Here is a 16,836-nt window from a genome sequence, read left to right on the forward strand (position 1 = left end):
TATATCTGCCTAGAAGATCGGGGGCAGAGGACTCTTACAAGTAAAACAAGCAATCAAAGAAGAAGAGCATGCCCTGGCAGAATATGTCAAGCAAAGTGAAGAACCTGCTTTGATTGAAGTCAAAAATCAGAAACTCCTCAAAGCACAGCAGACAAAAAACCAGCACAAGAAAGCCACACTACAAACTAGAGCTGACAGCTGGCACAACAAAACATTGCATGGAAAGTTCCTTGACAAAATTGAAGGAAAAGCTGATAAGGAGAAGACCTGGCTCTGGCTCACGAATGGGACTCTGAAGAAGGAGACAGAAGGCCTGATCCTTGCAGCCCAGGAGCAAGCCATGCAATTAAGGCCAAGATCGAAAAATCAGCTGATGACCGAAAATGCAGACTATGAAAGGAAACCGACGAAACCATTGATCATATCCTCAGCTGCTGTAAGAAAATTGCACAGACAGACTACAAACAGAGGCACAACTGTGTGGCCCAAATGATCCATTGGAACTTATGCCTCAAGTACCACCTGCCAGCAGCAAAGCACTGGTGGGATCACAAACCTGCAAAAGTATTGGAAAATGAACACGCAAAGATACTGTGGGACTTCCAAATCCAGACTGACAAAGTTCTGGAACACAACACACCAGACATCACAGCTGTGGAAAAGAAAAAGGTTTGGATAATTGATGTTGCCATCCCAGGTGACAGTCGCATTGAGGAAAAACAACAGGAAAAACTTGGCCGCTATCAGGACCTCAAGATTGAACTTCAAAGACTCTGGCAGAAACCAGTGCAGGTGGTCCCAGTGGTGATGGGCACACTGGGTGCCGTGCCAAAAGATCTCAGCCGGCATTTGGAAACAATAGACATTGACAAAATGACGATCTGCCAACTGCAAAAGGCCACCCTGCTGGGATCTGCACTCATCATCCGAAAATACATCACACAGTCCTAGACACTTGGGAAGTGTTCGACTTGTGGTTTTGTGAAACGAAATCCAGCATGTCTATCATGTTTGCTGTGTCATACAACGTTGTTGTGTCAATAATAATAATAATAATATTGCCGAAGGCTTTCATGGCTAGAATCACTGGGTTGTTGTGCATTTTCTGGGCTGTATGGCCATGTTCCAGAAGCATTCTCTCCTGATGTTTCACCCACATCTATGGCAGGCATCCTCAGAGATTGTGAAGTGTGTTGATTTGATGAAACTCAAGCGTAAGAGCCATGCCAAGATGTAGTGCTTTTTGGTCTACCCTCATGTCCCACTACACTCAGCCATCCTCCTATGTCCCTAGTATTAGCAGTTGAAATGCATATAACTAGTTTCATTTATTTCATATTGCTTCTTGGGTTTTTTTTTTGTCTAAGTTCAAATGTGTCTCTGTTGGTGTTTCTGGTCTATGCCATTTGCTGTTTCTCTTTGTTTGTATATGTGTGTAAAATTATGTTTTGTGTATACAGAGAGACAATCTGACATGTCTGTTCCAAAACAATTTGCATATTTCTTTGCAATGGTTGCTATTGTGTTATATGGGGTAGAGGAGTCATTTTTTACCTATAAAGATTGTTTTCTTAATGATTTTGGAATATTCTCCCTTTGTTGTACCATATCAATTGGGTTATAAACTCTTAGAAACAGCTGTCCAATGCCAACAGCCTCAGGCGAAGCCTAATATTCATGTAGCTGAGCAAGAACTATAGCCCCAGACTGGAATTTTTTCTCTTGGCAGAAACCAACCATATGTCAGTTTTATAGGATTGTCTGCATATTAATAAAAAAGGTCTCTTGGTATAAAAATATACCACCTTTTAAAATTCAAAATGCTACTAATAAAGGTCTTGTCCTACTCAGTGGGATTGTTTAAGTGGCTCTTTCTTAAGAAAAATCCAAGGTGAACTCTTTTATTAACACTAGGAAGGCCAATAAAATACACCCTCAAAAGTGAAAAAAGGTCTATCAAAAACAGTGCTGAATTTAAAAGTAAAAGAAGTAACTTCTTGGGAAATTATTTACTAAAATCTTTTGCACATCTATATCTCTGTGTCAGTTATTATTTCCCTTTTCCTGTTTAATAAATAACCAGAGAAAAAAGAAGTTGGGCGAATGTGAATGATTCATGCTATTACCATTGCTATCGCGGAGAAGAAACCTCAATAGTCAAACCACTAAGATTACAAAAATGCAGTAAACCCACACCATTATGGACTGCTATATACTATACACTTCCTCCACCACCACTATCTAAATGTTGAACTATTGATATCATAAATAGCGATCATGGTCTTTGTGAGCACATAGTTCACACTAAAGTAAAAAAAGTGGATATTGACTTTTCTACTTCTCATTGCATCTCCAAGCCATTATAAGGGTGTGGTTCCTTTTCTGGGTCTGAGGCAAAATGATAAAGGGGGGGGGGGGACACTCTTTAACTTCTTCAAAAAACAGAAGAAGGAGGAGGAGGAGGAGGAGAAGGTGACGAGAAAGGGGAGGAGGATGAAGCAGCCAGAAACAAACAGTTTGGAGATTTACAAGGAACATTCACATCAATGAGGTCCCCCGTGACAATTCACCAGCCTCCGTGGTGAATTGGCTGGGCAATGGGCCAATCCTGGCACTCTGTGCCTTGCTTAGCTGAGAGTGCCACTTTCCTATTACACATGCGTAACTTGTTGGATTATTGTTGTATGTGTATGAAATGTAAATCAAATGTTTTCTGCTGTTAGGCAAGAGTGTGTGTTTCAGTAATGAAACAGTTAACAGCAGGCTAGTTTTGACTGACAGCCTGCTACGACCTATCAGGCATGATTTCTGGCCTTGGAGGTCGGGGACTTCCTGCAGACTGAGGAATGTTCTTATCTCTGTTTGAGTGTTGAGCTGTGCCTGCCGGAGCAAGAAGCTAAAGAGAATGCCAGCTCAGAGTGATGGCTTTTGCTGTGCTTTATAAATATGTATTATAGATATTGAAATAAATGTTTGGACTTCAGACTACTGATGTGTTTGAGTCTGACATTGAACAGAGGAATTGGTGTGGCAGACGACTGCAACCAATTCATCAGGGTGCTGGAGAAGATGATTGATGGTGTTTGAAGAAATCCACCCGGCATGCACCCTGATCCCCACGATGACATAACTGTCATTGCATGCCCCCCCCCACCTCCCGCAGTAGCCCTGGTATTCCTAAAGGAACATGAGGAGGCTATCATGTCACCAGCTCAGCATCCTAGGGTGCTGCCATTCCAGTTGAGCAACTGAGTCCCACTGAAAGTGAGACTACATTGTGTAATGGGTGCTGTGGGACTCTGGGGCAGAAGCATCCTAGGACACTAAAAATTACTCATGTGATGAGGTCCCAAGTGTTCTTCTTATGCTTTCCCCCACATCAGTGATGATTAAGTCAGAGAATTAGATAGTGTGAGGAACTCATAGTATCCTACTTTCTTTTAAACCTATCTTGACTCTTTGGTGCACTAAACTGATACTCTTGAGAGATATTTTGCACCTCTTTTCTACCTACCAATCATTTTTTTGGATTGTCCTAAAATGAAGCTACATTACCACAACGAACACTTTTAATATCCTTGAATGGGCTTCTTATAATAAAACCTTTATTAGAGGAAGTCCATTCTTTTGCTCCATAGTTAAGATCTCTAATTGACACACAGACTGTCTATGAGGGTGGAGCACAAAGGGTTTTGGCCTTCTCAGAAATAATGCTTAGTTTTCAGTGTACTCAGCTGACACGTGTCCTGTCATCACAGCAAGTGCACATCAAGAAAGGCATATTGGTGAGCCATGTCTTATCATATGCTCAGATCCTAGTCAATGCATTCATTTTGCTACTGCCCAAATTATTATGTTAGAGGGAAGGTGGTACTTGTTGTAGAAGGATTTTAATGGGAAATGCTGTACTCTCTGTCATCTGATAAGCTTTAAATTCTTTAAATATGTTCTTAATTTAGTGGTTTTTTTAAAAAAAAATAAAAATAATAGTTTTGGGAGGGATTGAATGTTTTTGTTTTGTTTTACAATGATTGGATTTAGCTATCTTCTGTTTTAATGTCATTTTGAGTCCAACACTAGGAGAAGGTCAGGATAGGAAAAATTATCTCCTTCTTTGAGTTTATAGAAATATGCTAGCAATTAAAAGTGAGCCATTAAAAATATCAAATTTTTTGCCCATAACACATTCAATTTTCTTGTCAAAGTTCATGTTCCTGACATTGGAAGCAGTGAGATGTGGCACTGCCCTACAGGTTTCTGAAGTGTACACCTCCTTTCCACATCCCTCTCTTTGCCCCCTCAGGTTAAGCTTCTCAGCAAAAAATTGGTTTACAAAACCCATACAATTGTAAAGGTTAACCTTCTAACATCGCTATTTGATTCAAAGGCCAGCTAAAAGTGAATGGGCTTAAGACATATATAAAAAAGGTATTAGGGAGAGGGAAAGAGAAGTAAAACATGATACACAAAAGCTGTGCCACTATGTTCAAGATGTTTAAGATGTCTTCTAATCATAGGAAGTGCAATTAAGTCTATTATTACAGTTGCTTCACTGTTAAATCTGTCCAGCAGTAATAAAAGAAAAAAAATATTCCTTGAAAGTAAACTAAATTCTGCTTGAATTATCTGAAACTATGGCAGACAGCTGACAACCCAGTCATCGTGCATGTATCTTTAAAACTCCGAAGCAGTGAGGAAAAGTGGCAGATCTGGCTCTACCATTTAGTCTTTTCAACTGCAACTGTACTGCTATATAAGCATTTAAAGTAACTCATATCCCTGAGTAAATAAAGTACCTTTGAAGGATATAGTTGGTGAGTAGTAGAGGTGGGAGTCCTCACAGTTGTGCCTCCCAAATTCAACCTTAAACTGTTCTCCTCTGCTGGAAGAAAGAGCTCAGTGTCACAAATGGCTTTTCCTACAACACCTAGAGCCCTTCCACACAGACATATAACCCAGAATGTCAAGACAGATAATCCACAATATCTACTTTGAACTGGATTATCGGAGTCCTTACTGCCATATAATCCAGTTCAATGTAGATTTTATACAGCTGTGTGGAAAGAGTCTTAAACTCATTTACTCCTACCAGACATGTTGACAGCTGGTGCCAGGCAGGTCAAAAGTGGCACCTATAAGGTACATGAAGCTCATCATCCCCCTAATTCAGCAACCATTGTCTAAAAATATATAGTCACAATCATATAAGGCTTCAACTGGGAGTGCAGTTGTTCATTTAATACTAGTCAGGGGACTCCATCTTTTGAATGTTTGAAATAGATATGTAGCCAAAACATTTCATTTTATTTAAAAAAAATGATAACATCCAACAGACTTCCCCCACCTCTCTCTCTCTCTCTCTCTCTCTCTCTCTCTCTCTCTCTGTGATCATTTCTGCAGACAATTTCAAACTACTTGAATTTTCAACTGATAGTTCATTGGGTTTTTCATTATGAAGTACAATGGGGGGGTTAATTTCTTACATTTCTTCTTAAAAAGTAACTATTTCCATATGCAATAATTTATCCTGATACTGGCTTTCAGTATTTAGCTAATAAGAGAAGTATTGCAGTGTTAGTGTTGTTGTACAACATACGTCATAAATATTTTGGCAGTCCTTTAGTTCATAAGTGGAAATAGTTGCCCTTCCAACAGAGATCAAAAATTTTCAATTATTGTTCTGGCCAACAGGTGACAAATGTCCCTGGTCTTTATGTGACATACCTATGGGCTGCTGCTGGAATCATTTCCCAACCTGAATGTTCCACAATGTATGTTTTACCTGCAGAATCTTTAAAACCCCAGAGTCAGCCTATGTTACAATGAGGTGACAGAGTAGGACGTTTTCAAGGTGATGGATGACTGAATGGTCATCTGTTCGGGGTGCTATGACTGTGTGTTCCTGCATGGCAGGGAGTTGGATGGCCCTTATAGTCTCTTCCAACTTGATGTTTCTATTATTCTATGGCAGTTCTAGATGATGATAGCGATAATTTTATGAGGGGGTACTTTGAAGACATCAGAAAAATGCAGTTTTCAAAATCTGAGGAATTTTTGTTTATTTGATGTTTGCATGATATCCAGATGACTGTTATAAAATTTGACCAAAAAACAACCAATACAGATTTCAATACTGAACAAATTTAGAAGGATAATAATGAAGAAGAACCTGGAGAATCTTCATATCACTACACCCCTCCCAAGCACTCCAGTATTACTGATAATCCCATGAATGGACAACATCTCTCTTCAGTAGACTACTGATAGTTGATGAAGGTTGTTTTCTTGCTATTTTAATAAATTTGTAAAATTGAGTAACACTAAAATGTAAGTCAACAAGGATTTATTTGTTCAGTGGCCATATATTACCATTGAGGGAAGTTGGAAAAGTAAATGAAGTGTTAGTGCAATGGAATTATTGGATTCCATAATGAAAGGAATCCAAACAGCTTTGCATTGTTGTGTGCCTCTGATAAAAATTTACTTTTTCAAAAGAGATGTTGAGAATATAGTTCCATACTGTGAATATTGTGACAAAAATGAGAAAATGACATTTGATTGACTCCTAATTTGCTTGTGCCTCAGATGTCCACATCTGGACTTCCTGGACAGTGTGATATTCTTATTTTTGTTTATACAAAAGAAGCATGCTGATTTTATTTCTTTTTCATATGTACTACACATAACTACTAGCCATATGAAATTATCCAGTAAAATTGTTCACATCAGCTTTTTTTGTATGTGGTAGTTAATGGGCCTACATAATAAAACAGTCTGTTTTTAAGAAATCATTTATGAGTTCACATAAAGAACCTTTGACTACTTGGGACAAGTGTAGTGGTAATTGGTAAATGAAATTTTACCGCACAATTTTTCATGTTGGCTCATGTAACCCAACAGAGTACCAAAGCTGTAAATTTCTCAGTCATGTAACACTTTGTTCACTGTTAAATTCTTCAGTATGCTTTCCTCTAAAAAGAAGATGACAATGACACACATGATAAACTATTAATATTTTAGTTTATGACACCAATAAATTCATTGCAAGAATGGAATGCCTATGATATGTATGTATACTTATGCCTTCTCCCCAGCCTACAAAAAAGTTTTTTTGATTTACTAAACAACTTTTTTCCAAAGAGATTTTTAAAAGTCTATTGCATAAGTGTTTTGTATGCTCAGCATTATGTGTGGTGTTTATATGTGTGTGAATTTACAGCCACCTTTGAAATGAGCACTAATAGAATACTATTCGTGGACATTATGATGAATAATCATTAAAAAGTAGCTGCAATATATGTGAGGGTGAGTATTTGGCAAGAGAAAGAAAACTACTCTAATATAATTGAAACCGCTTGACAGATTTTATGTATCCATCAATTGGCTTTCCTTCTTCTTCTTGAGAGAATGCCAGTGTAAGATGTGTGTCAAGTTGTTTCTCCTTGTTCCATGTATCTGCATTGGAGGGTTCAGGCTGCAGTCAAAAACATCTCCAGGGACAAAATGGATGTGGCATTATACATGTACCCCCCTCCCCCAAAACACACACATATGTTTGGTGTTTCTTATTATGATGCTGGGGTGACAGCAGTGGGTGAGTTGAAAAGTGTGCCTATCCCACCAGTCCTGCTGCAAGATCAATTATATACGTCTCTTTCTCAAATATTTCTCCTTTTATGACATATATTTTAGACTGCAAGGCTGCATGTTTTATTGATGATATGTCAGCTTCCTCATGACCCCATTTGGCTGCAATGAGGAAAAACTACTATAACAACATAAATAATGCATTTTATTAATTAGTCACCAAAGGAGTGGGAGGAACATACAAATTGAGTCCGTAGCATGGAAAGAGAGATTTGCCCCTGCCTTGATGTTCTACAAGAGGAAAATACAGTTGATGCACATAGATATGATGGAGAGATTTCATTTTCTCCCCCCACATACAAATATACATAGATTGTAGTTTGGGCTGAGCCATCCTTCCCCCTTGGTGAAATTTGTTAAAGAAATAGCAAGCTTACATTAGAATCATAGAATCGTAGAGTTGGAAGAGACCTCACAGACCATCCAGTCCAACCCCCTGCAAGAAGCAGGAAAATTAGGTCACTCTTATGATTCATGCCAAATTTTGTTCACCTTTGTTATTGTTATTATTGTTCCTCACCTTTTCCTGAGTCAAAGGCTGCTTCTACATAGCCATGCAATCTGGGTCAGAATGTGGATTAAAGAGATGTGATTTGCTTTAGAGTGCTTACACAAGCACCCCACAAATTTGCTAGAGGCTGGGACAGTGACCACAAAGATTTGCTGAGTGGTGACACAGCCATGATGAGCACAGAGAAAAGGTAATGGACAATGAATCGAGCCACATCACACTAGATCTAGCTATTCAGGCTGTCCTGAATCTTCAAGATAATCTGGAGTTTCCAGGAATTTCCGGAGTATCTTATAACTGCCAAAAATCTATCAAAATTGTATTAAACAACCACCCCCCCCAAAAAAAACCCAACTCAAAACCTGAATTACTCACCAGAAATAACTGCATCATAAAGACAACCAGCATTACATTTGAGGTGAGTATGGCTTTTTTGGTTGGTTTGTTTTTGGCTAGTGTAGACAAGCCCATCAGCATAATGTTGAGAATTAAAAGCCGATTTCTGGATTTATTTCTAAGGTGAACAAGTATCTGTTCTCATATGAAACCACAAAGTCTCTTCAGTAAACTTTTTATATAACCTCAGTTGTTTTTGTGGAATGATGAAATTCACTGGCGAAAAAAAACACTGAGTTCATGCTACAAGGTTTTCTCTGTGTTTATCTTAATACCTCAGAAGTTCTAAGGGCAGAATAGTACTACTGAATCTATGTTCATCGGCTAACCTCTGACTTGGAGTAAATCTTACAATGGACATAAAAAAGTAAAAATTGCATCTTCCCTTTCTTCTTCTTCTTCTTTTTAGATCAACCCGATACAACTATCAAGCCTCCAAGCTGACAAGAATAACCTGCTATAGCTCATGTTATGATTTAATAAAACTTTTTTGCTGCCTAGCTGGGCTTGCAAAACAGAAATATCTTCCCACAATACAGGAATGATAGACTGTGGTCTGTGCTTATGCTACTGGTGAGTGGTTGTTAGAAGTGAGCATTTTTGCTGCCCTTTAAGAGAAACAAAGTCCACCCTGCCCGGAACATAATGACACTTCCCACCATGGTGCAGGATCACAAGGCAACTGCCAAGAGGGTTTGAAGTCTCCAACCACCTTTCTGATATCCTCTTTTCTTTTCATCACTCAAACTGAACAAGTTTTATTAAGGATGAAACATTGGATATCCATCAGCTATGGATATATTTCCAGAAATACTTCTGGGATGTTATCTGTCTTAGTTCTGCATCACTCTGACTTTGATCACAACGCAACTGTTTCTTGAGTGCTGAGAAATCTTTATAAAAGGAAATCTGAAGTAATGATACCACTATGTAACACAATTTTTGTTCCTTGGTTATAAATATTATTTCCCAATTGGTCCTATTATAAAAACATGGAAAAATTATTAAACTGAAAAAACCTTTTTGTGGGACATCCTGCAGCACATTTTGCTACAGTTTTTCAATAAATATATCATAGAGTCTCAACCAATTCAACATAGTTTGTGGCAGCCACAAAGTTTGTGGAGTATAACAACTATTTTCAAAGTAAAAACTACACAATTAAACAGAAAAGACCACTTTCAAACCAGGAACATTTTTTTTCCAAATTTTGTTACATACTGTATTTTTCATAGTCTAGGAGTTATTCTACATGAAACTGAAATATTTTGGCAGTAAACGGCATTTTTGTGCAAGAAAATTGCTCTCTCGCCTCATTGGTGGTCAGTGTTTTTGACTGTTGGGAGAAAAAGAAAGATTTTAGAAAAATGTCACCAAGAATTGCCTTCATCTTTCTGGGGGAACAATGGCACTAATTATCTTCTGAGGGAAAAAAAACCCTCTGATTGGATTATGGGATTAAATGTCAGAAATCAAATCAGCTGCTCCTGTACACAACCTAGACTCTCCTTTAAAAGTTTATATTCTATAATAATTTTTCAACTAATGACTGATTAGGGTTATTCTGTTTCGAATGAGGCTATATTTGTTACTCAGAGTTGCAAATTATGGAATCATATAATGATTGTCGTGGTTTACAAATATTTTTAATGACATCAGATTGTATGAAGGAGAGAATGTGGCCCAGCACATAAAATGTAGTACAGATAGTGGTTAAGAAACTTAATAATGCACTTAGATGAGATTTGACAACGGTTAAGAGCTGATAACATCTTTACCAGTGTGTCAACAGCAAAGTGATTAGAACAGAAAAATTCATCTCCTATTGGAACATTTCAAAAGAAATGAACCATTCTGAATTTTCCCTAGTATGTCTTGTCCATGAATACAGGTATGAAAACAATAGTATTTTTCCCAAAGGATTACCATCTATAAATTAGATATTCCAAAAAGCTAGGAAAAAAAACCTTTAAAATTTTATTTGATAGAACTCTTTTTTTTACTGTTTTAATTTTGGATATCACCTTGTACATTAGTGGTGGTATATAAATAACAACAATAATAGGAAAAACAGCAACAGTAAAAACAATTTCTTCATTCATAAAGGTGCAGCAACCCCAGACCACGATTTCATGAGAATGAATAAAGGAAATTTTCTAGATCTTAAAAGAGCTTATTGAAGATTTAAATTCCAAAATAAATGCAAGAAAATCCCACCCCCTAAATCTATATATTTGAGGAACTGTTGTAACCACCTAGTGTGATGAATATGTACATTTGGCCTGTTCCAACACTCTGCATAAACCCATATATTATCTAATATGCAAACAAGTAGTACTTAAAACATAAGCTACAGTATTCCACAAGAACCCAGCTTCTGTTCAGTTTCTCATCTAGCCTGGAGTATATAAGCACTGTAATTCTGTTCATACTTTGCAAGGATTATAAAATCTTCAGCCATAAGAGATGAATGACTTTTTTCTAAATTGAAAGACAACAAGAGTCACTGTCATTTAAAGTAAAGAATATTTGGGCTAATTGTACAACTAGTTCTATATAGGGTGTCTGCAATATCTACGAACATGAAGGCAGCAAACCATTGTGGATTTTACCAAGTCTAGTTACTGCTTTGAATAGATCTGTTATTACTGGATCCACACATAGTCTGTTGTAAGGTAGTTTTCCTTGTAACTGGTGTTTGTGTATTTCTACAGTGGTAGATAGTAATCCTTGATCTTTTAATGAGTTGTTCCATCTCAGTTTAGTCATTGCTCTTTGTACAAACAATGAATCACTTTATAGCTCATATGAGATTCATATAAGGAGCAGATAAAATTCTCCACCTCATCTTCCTCATCTGACCACTGAATTGCCTTCACTGAACAATTGGACACATGTCCAGAAATATCCTCTTTTCCTCCAAGTTATATCCTTACTTTCCCAGTTAATTTATTCCACAGTAGCAATCCCTCAGGTGAGATTTGCTACAAAAAGGTCATTTGTTTCTAATAGATTATGTTCTTATTAACTGGCAGACCAAACACACCAAAGTGTGAAGTTTTTCAACCCAATTTTCACTTACATTAGTGTCTTGGTGGTGTCAGTTAGCGAGTAGAAAATATTTAGAAACCATGTTTTATATTTTTCAACTGATCTCCAAGATAGCTGGCAGAAAGGTGAGACACAATCTTAGATTCCTATGTATTCTCCCATGCTTTCTCTTCTGAATTAGGATTACCTCGTTCTTCCCTTTTCTTACGAGCTTCACGTACATTTTTTGTGTCAGGAGTGATGTGAGAAACTGCAAGTTGCTTCTGGTGTGAGAGAATTGGCTGTCTGCAAGGATGTTGCCCAGGGGACGCCCAGATGTTTTGATGTTTTTACCATTCTTATGGGAGGCTTCTCTCATGTCCCGTATGGAGCTGGAGCTGATAGAGGGAGCTCATCTGCACTCTTCCTGGATTGGATTTGAAACAGCAACCTTCAGGTCAGTAATCCAACCTGAAGGTCATCAGTCCTGCTGACACAAGGGTTTAACCCACTGTGCCACCGGGAACTCTGGGCTTCACATATATAACAATGATAAAGTTGTCAGGCTTAACTGCATCCTCTCCACATTGGGGATAATTGTACCTATTGCATTTAACATGTGCAATGGTTGAGAATGTAATTCGATTAATTTTGATAACAACATACTACATTGTGTCTTTTTTAATAGAAAGGGATTGTTCTAGTCTGGCAAGCATCAGAGGATGAGGGGATGATAGGTTCTAAAATGAGGTGTCTGTGAGTGTTCAGGGGGAATTTCAGGCAGAAGAGGCTGATGTTTGGAATTATTCAGATCGTTCCCAGGCACCAGGAGAAACTGAAAGCACCAGTTCCCTTGAGAAAAAACCTTGGGAAGATGGGGATGTTTCAAGGGAGTGTAGATTAAACTTTTTCACACAGGGTGTGAAAAACAGGCAAACTAGATATTCCCAGCGGGTTTGCAATAAAACCTTGAAGTCCAGGTGTGTTAGGCATGATGTCATGGGTGTCTGGATGGGCTTAAATTAAGTGGTTTAACTTCAAGCCTCTCAGAGAAGACAATGTTGCTACTGGGGATTCAGTCTCCTGTTCATGTTACCAAGTTTCTGGTTCCTGTATTGTCACATTTCTTGTGTATTGTTCCTGTCTATGCTTATGTACCTTTGGAGGTTTTACCTTGGAGAGGTTCCTGTGTTCATGTTCATGAAAATACCTTGGATTACTTCTTTATTCTTGTTGGGTGAAAGGGTGTCTCAGTGCTAGGGTGCAACAGGAATAAAAACACTGTCTTGGAAAACCTTTTCCTTAGCTTTGGGTGATAATTGCAAACATATCTGGATAGAAATTGCCTTGTGATAATGCTTCACAATTTGGTATCCCCTGTTTTAATTTTTTCAATGTGTTACATATGCTTCTTCAAAAAATAGTCCAAATACTTCAGTTAGTCCAAAGTGGAATGTTAAATGAAAATGTCTCTCATCCAGTTAACATGCCACCTACATAGGTGGTCACATCACTTTTTGATTCAAATTGCTGTTTTGAACTCATAAAGCTTTAAGTTAGTAATGAAAATAACATTTTAAAATATTCAGAAATTGTTAAAAACATGTTTTTGAGTGTTAAGAAACCCTGATGAGAAGACTCCTGTGCTGATGAGACTCTGCATCTCAAGACTATTTGTGTGCCAAATTTGCACATCACGTTTTCCTATGGAAAAAATATTGAAATGTACATACATTAATCACTGTACAGAAATTCTGCATTTGAAGAATTTATTTTCCTTAAATATTGTACATGATTTACTTGCACAGAAAATAGGTGGTTGGGGAAGAGGGTCTCGGAGGGGGGAGGAAACAGCATTTTCGGAGCAGGAGATCATATTTCTGCATTGAAATATTACTTTCATGTAATAATCTTGGGAAGGGGTTGAAGAAAATTCTGGTTTTGTGCTAAATATATATTACAAATATTTCACAAATATAGTCTGAATTATGAACAACTTTTAAAAAACTATTTTCAAAGATTTTACAATGGTGGGATGAAAGCTGCTGAAATTATTCATTACTACACTCAAGAAGAAATTGTGAGAGGAGTTGCATTCATACACTAAGTAGCATATGTTATCATTTGAGAGTCTCAACCAGATTTTTTTTCCAAGTAAGATGAGATGCCAGGGTATAAGATAGAGGGCCTTTTCATCAGTGGTGATAGCACATTTGAAAAATAGTCTCCTGAAAGAGACTCACTTAATGCCTATGTTATCCTTTCAGACATTACATAAAAACCTTGTCATTCCCTAAGCTACTTTTAAAAAAACACTTGAATGTTAATCCTCTCTCCTATGCTATTTTTTTTCCTCTGGGTTTTATTATGGCATTGTTATGTTCTGAATTATTTTTTGCTCTCTACTATTGATTTCATCTTTTTTATCTTATGATGTTTATTGCTTTATTATGATTATAATTTTAATGTACTAACAAACTACCTAGGGAGATTGAGTTTCTTGAAAGCCTAAAGATATAACAAAAAAGGGAGGAATAAATCAATATGGCATTCTGCTACTTTGTTTCCAATATTGTTTTGTTTTAACTGGCATTATTTATTCTCATGGATTCGAGCATATTGTAGCAATTTATGATGAAAACTGAACAATAACATTTTTAATGAAGGAGAGGTTTGAGTGTTTATCTACAGATCTATTTAATAGGAGAATACCAATGTTTTTATTCAAGGACTAGTCTGAGTGAATATAAACAAAGCAGTTCAACTAAAAGAGAAAAACAAATTTTATAATATTGAAATTGACCACATATTTCAAATATCTCATGTTTAGCCCTGTGTCATTGTTTTTGTCAGATATAGAGCCAAATGTGTGTAGGTCATCATTGTTGGAAAATGTGGGGACATCTAGTGTCATAATACTGCATTACCTCTTTGATTAGGGATATTGGAAGCAGAAGGAAAAAACAATTTAAGCCTGCTATGTCCAGTCATAGCTCTTGCTGATGATAGAAATAGGTTGACAAGTTAAGAGCAGCAAAAAAAAAAAAAAAATAGAAGCTAGGCACAAAGGCATGACATATGTATGGTCTGATACAGAGTTGTTGTAGAATACCACAGCCTATTTGTTATGTAGTGTGGTCTACCCATGACTGTCTAACTATGTAGATAGTAAGCATTAAGCTAGCTAGAAGCATAATCATAGTTGGGTGGCTGAATGGCTTTGCTTTTTACCACCACAAGAGTTTTGAGCAGTGTGAAAAGTTTAAACTTTTTGATGAGCAGGATTGTGTGGTACAATATTCCAATAGTCCTAGGGATATTTATTATATTGCATTGTGATGGGGTGGATAGGGATTTTCTCATCCCACACCAGCCCCAAAGCATCTAAGCTTCAGTTGTTTAGAGCAGTTGAATAATTATCCTCCCTGCATCTATGTTTTCCTTTTCCCTAATGCTGTGAAAAACACCATTAAATGTGTTGTTCTTCCGGGATTATGCCCCCCTCCCAAAGTACACACACCTTTATTAATGGAAATAGAACAGACGATGGAACTAGGGCAGACAAAATATATGGAACAGCCTAAATTGGAGTCCATTGCATAATACTAGCATGTCAGAACTTGGCTCTAAAAATGTAAGTAGAACACAAAGGGAAGCTGTATAGTTCTATGTAGAAATATAACTGATGATGAGCAAGACATCATTGTCTTGACAAAGTCTAAGCAATGCATCAAGGAAACAAAATGTTGCAAGTGATATTAAAAACATGTCAACATGTAGGAAGTATGAACAAACCAGAAGAAATCATTAATGATAAAACTGAAAGGGAAAACAAGTTAAAATAATCCAGAAGAAAAATGCAGACCCTTCCACTGTCGCACCTCAGAATAGTTCACCTTGCTATAGACACCCAGTCAGACACAGGAGAAAGTCTTTTGTAGTTTTATTGAGCAAAAGTAGATATAAATCAAAGCAGGCAATAAAAAGGTCAATAAAAATCCATTAATCCATGAGTCATAATAATCCACAAGTCCATAAGGCAAAACAGTAAACGATAGATCCCAAAGAACAAAGGCCCAAAGGTTTCAAAGATCCAGGAACAATAATCTTTCTTAAGCATGAAGCAAGAACATCCACACAGATGAAGTGAGGATTTGCTTTGACAAAAATCTAACAGAAAACACACACTTTTAAAAGCACCCCAGAAATACATTCCTCTTTCCTGAGGAGGCCTCTCTCTTGCCCACCAGTCTCACACTCCTACGGGGCTGAACTCCTTTCCATAACAACCGGTCCACCCTACATAATTCAAGGTCCTCATTATCTCGCACCTGAACCGGGACTTGAGACATCTCTTGTTCATTAATTCCCATGGGAATGTCATTCTGGCTGTTATCTATCGCTTGTGGGGTCAACAGTTCATTCTGCTCAAACTGCATTTCTTGAGCCTCTGAATCAACCTTTATTTTTATTCCCATGCCATCATCCTGAAATTCATCCTGCATCCCATCGTCTGACTCATCTGGCTCCTGTATCTGAAACCCAGAATCCCCTTCTTCATCCTCACTCTGGCTATGCTGTGGCTGAGTCACAGCATCCACACAGTCACAAAATGCAGCTCAGAACTGGCATAAAAATGAATATGGAGGTCACACAAGACTTCTCTAAACTGTCTCCATGGCAGATACACTGGCCTAACAGTCCAGAAGTGCCAAAACCAGGTTTCTCACTCTTCCCTTACCCCTTCTTCCCAAATGACATAAATCACCCCTACCAGCTCTGCCTGCTCTGTACCTCCTGATTCTTTGTTATTCAGGAAGCAAAGGCATTTGGGAAGAGTCAGTCCCTCCCCTCCTACATTTGGACCTATTCCAGTGGTTTTTTTTTTTTAACCTGGAGTCAAGTTTTATTAAGTGGCTTGCCCCAGGTTCAATTGCATTAACTTGTGTATGTTGCATGGATGCACCAGGCTGACGTGAATTCTACACTGTCTTATATGGCAGTATAGATGGGGCCGATGTAAATGTTTGACTCCATTGCAGGAATCAGTGTGGGAGAAAGCAAGATGGATGAATATTCTTTTCTTATCAAGCTCATGCTTATCAGTCTTCTTTGATCCTTTACTTTTCTCTTCAGTTTTTTTTTGCTTTTTCCTTCTCTCTATATATACATATATTAAAAAGAGCAGCAAGACAAGATTTGCAGCATATTATGAACACTGTACAAACTCAAACAAGATGTTCTTCATATGT

General features: G+C 37.6%; 1 long non-coding RNA gene across 1 annotated transcript in view; it reads left to right on the top strand.

Annotated features, from left to right (window-relative positions):
• Nucleotides 1-14,502, top strand: part of LOC103279393 (uncharacterized) — a 60,940-nt gene extending 46,438 nt beyond the window's left edge. Inside the window, exon 3 of the long non-coding RNA XR_010005153.1 lies at nucleotides 8,964-14,502. This is a non-coding gene — a long non-coding RNA (uncharacterized LOC103279393). The remainder of the gene's footprint in view (nucleotides 1-8,963) is intronic.
• The last annotated feature ends 2,334 nt before the right edge of the window (nucleotides 14,503-16,836 follow it).

This window comes from Anolis carolinensis, chromosome 4, assembly GCF_035594765.1.
Source record: "Anolis carolinensis isolate JA03-04 chromosome 4, rAnoCar3.1.pri, whole genome shotgun sequence".
Taxonomy (NCBI): Eukaryota; Metazoa; Chordata; class Lepidosauria; order Squamata; family Dactyloidae; genus Anolis; species Anolis carolinensis.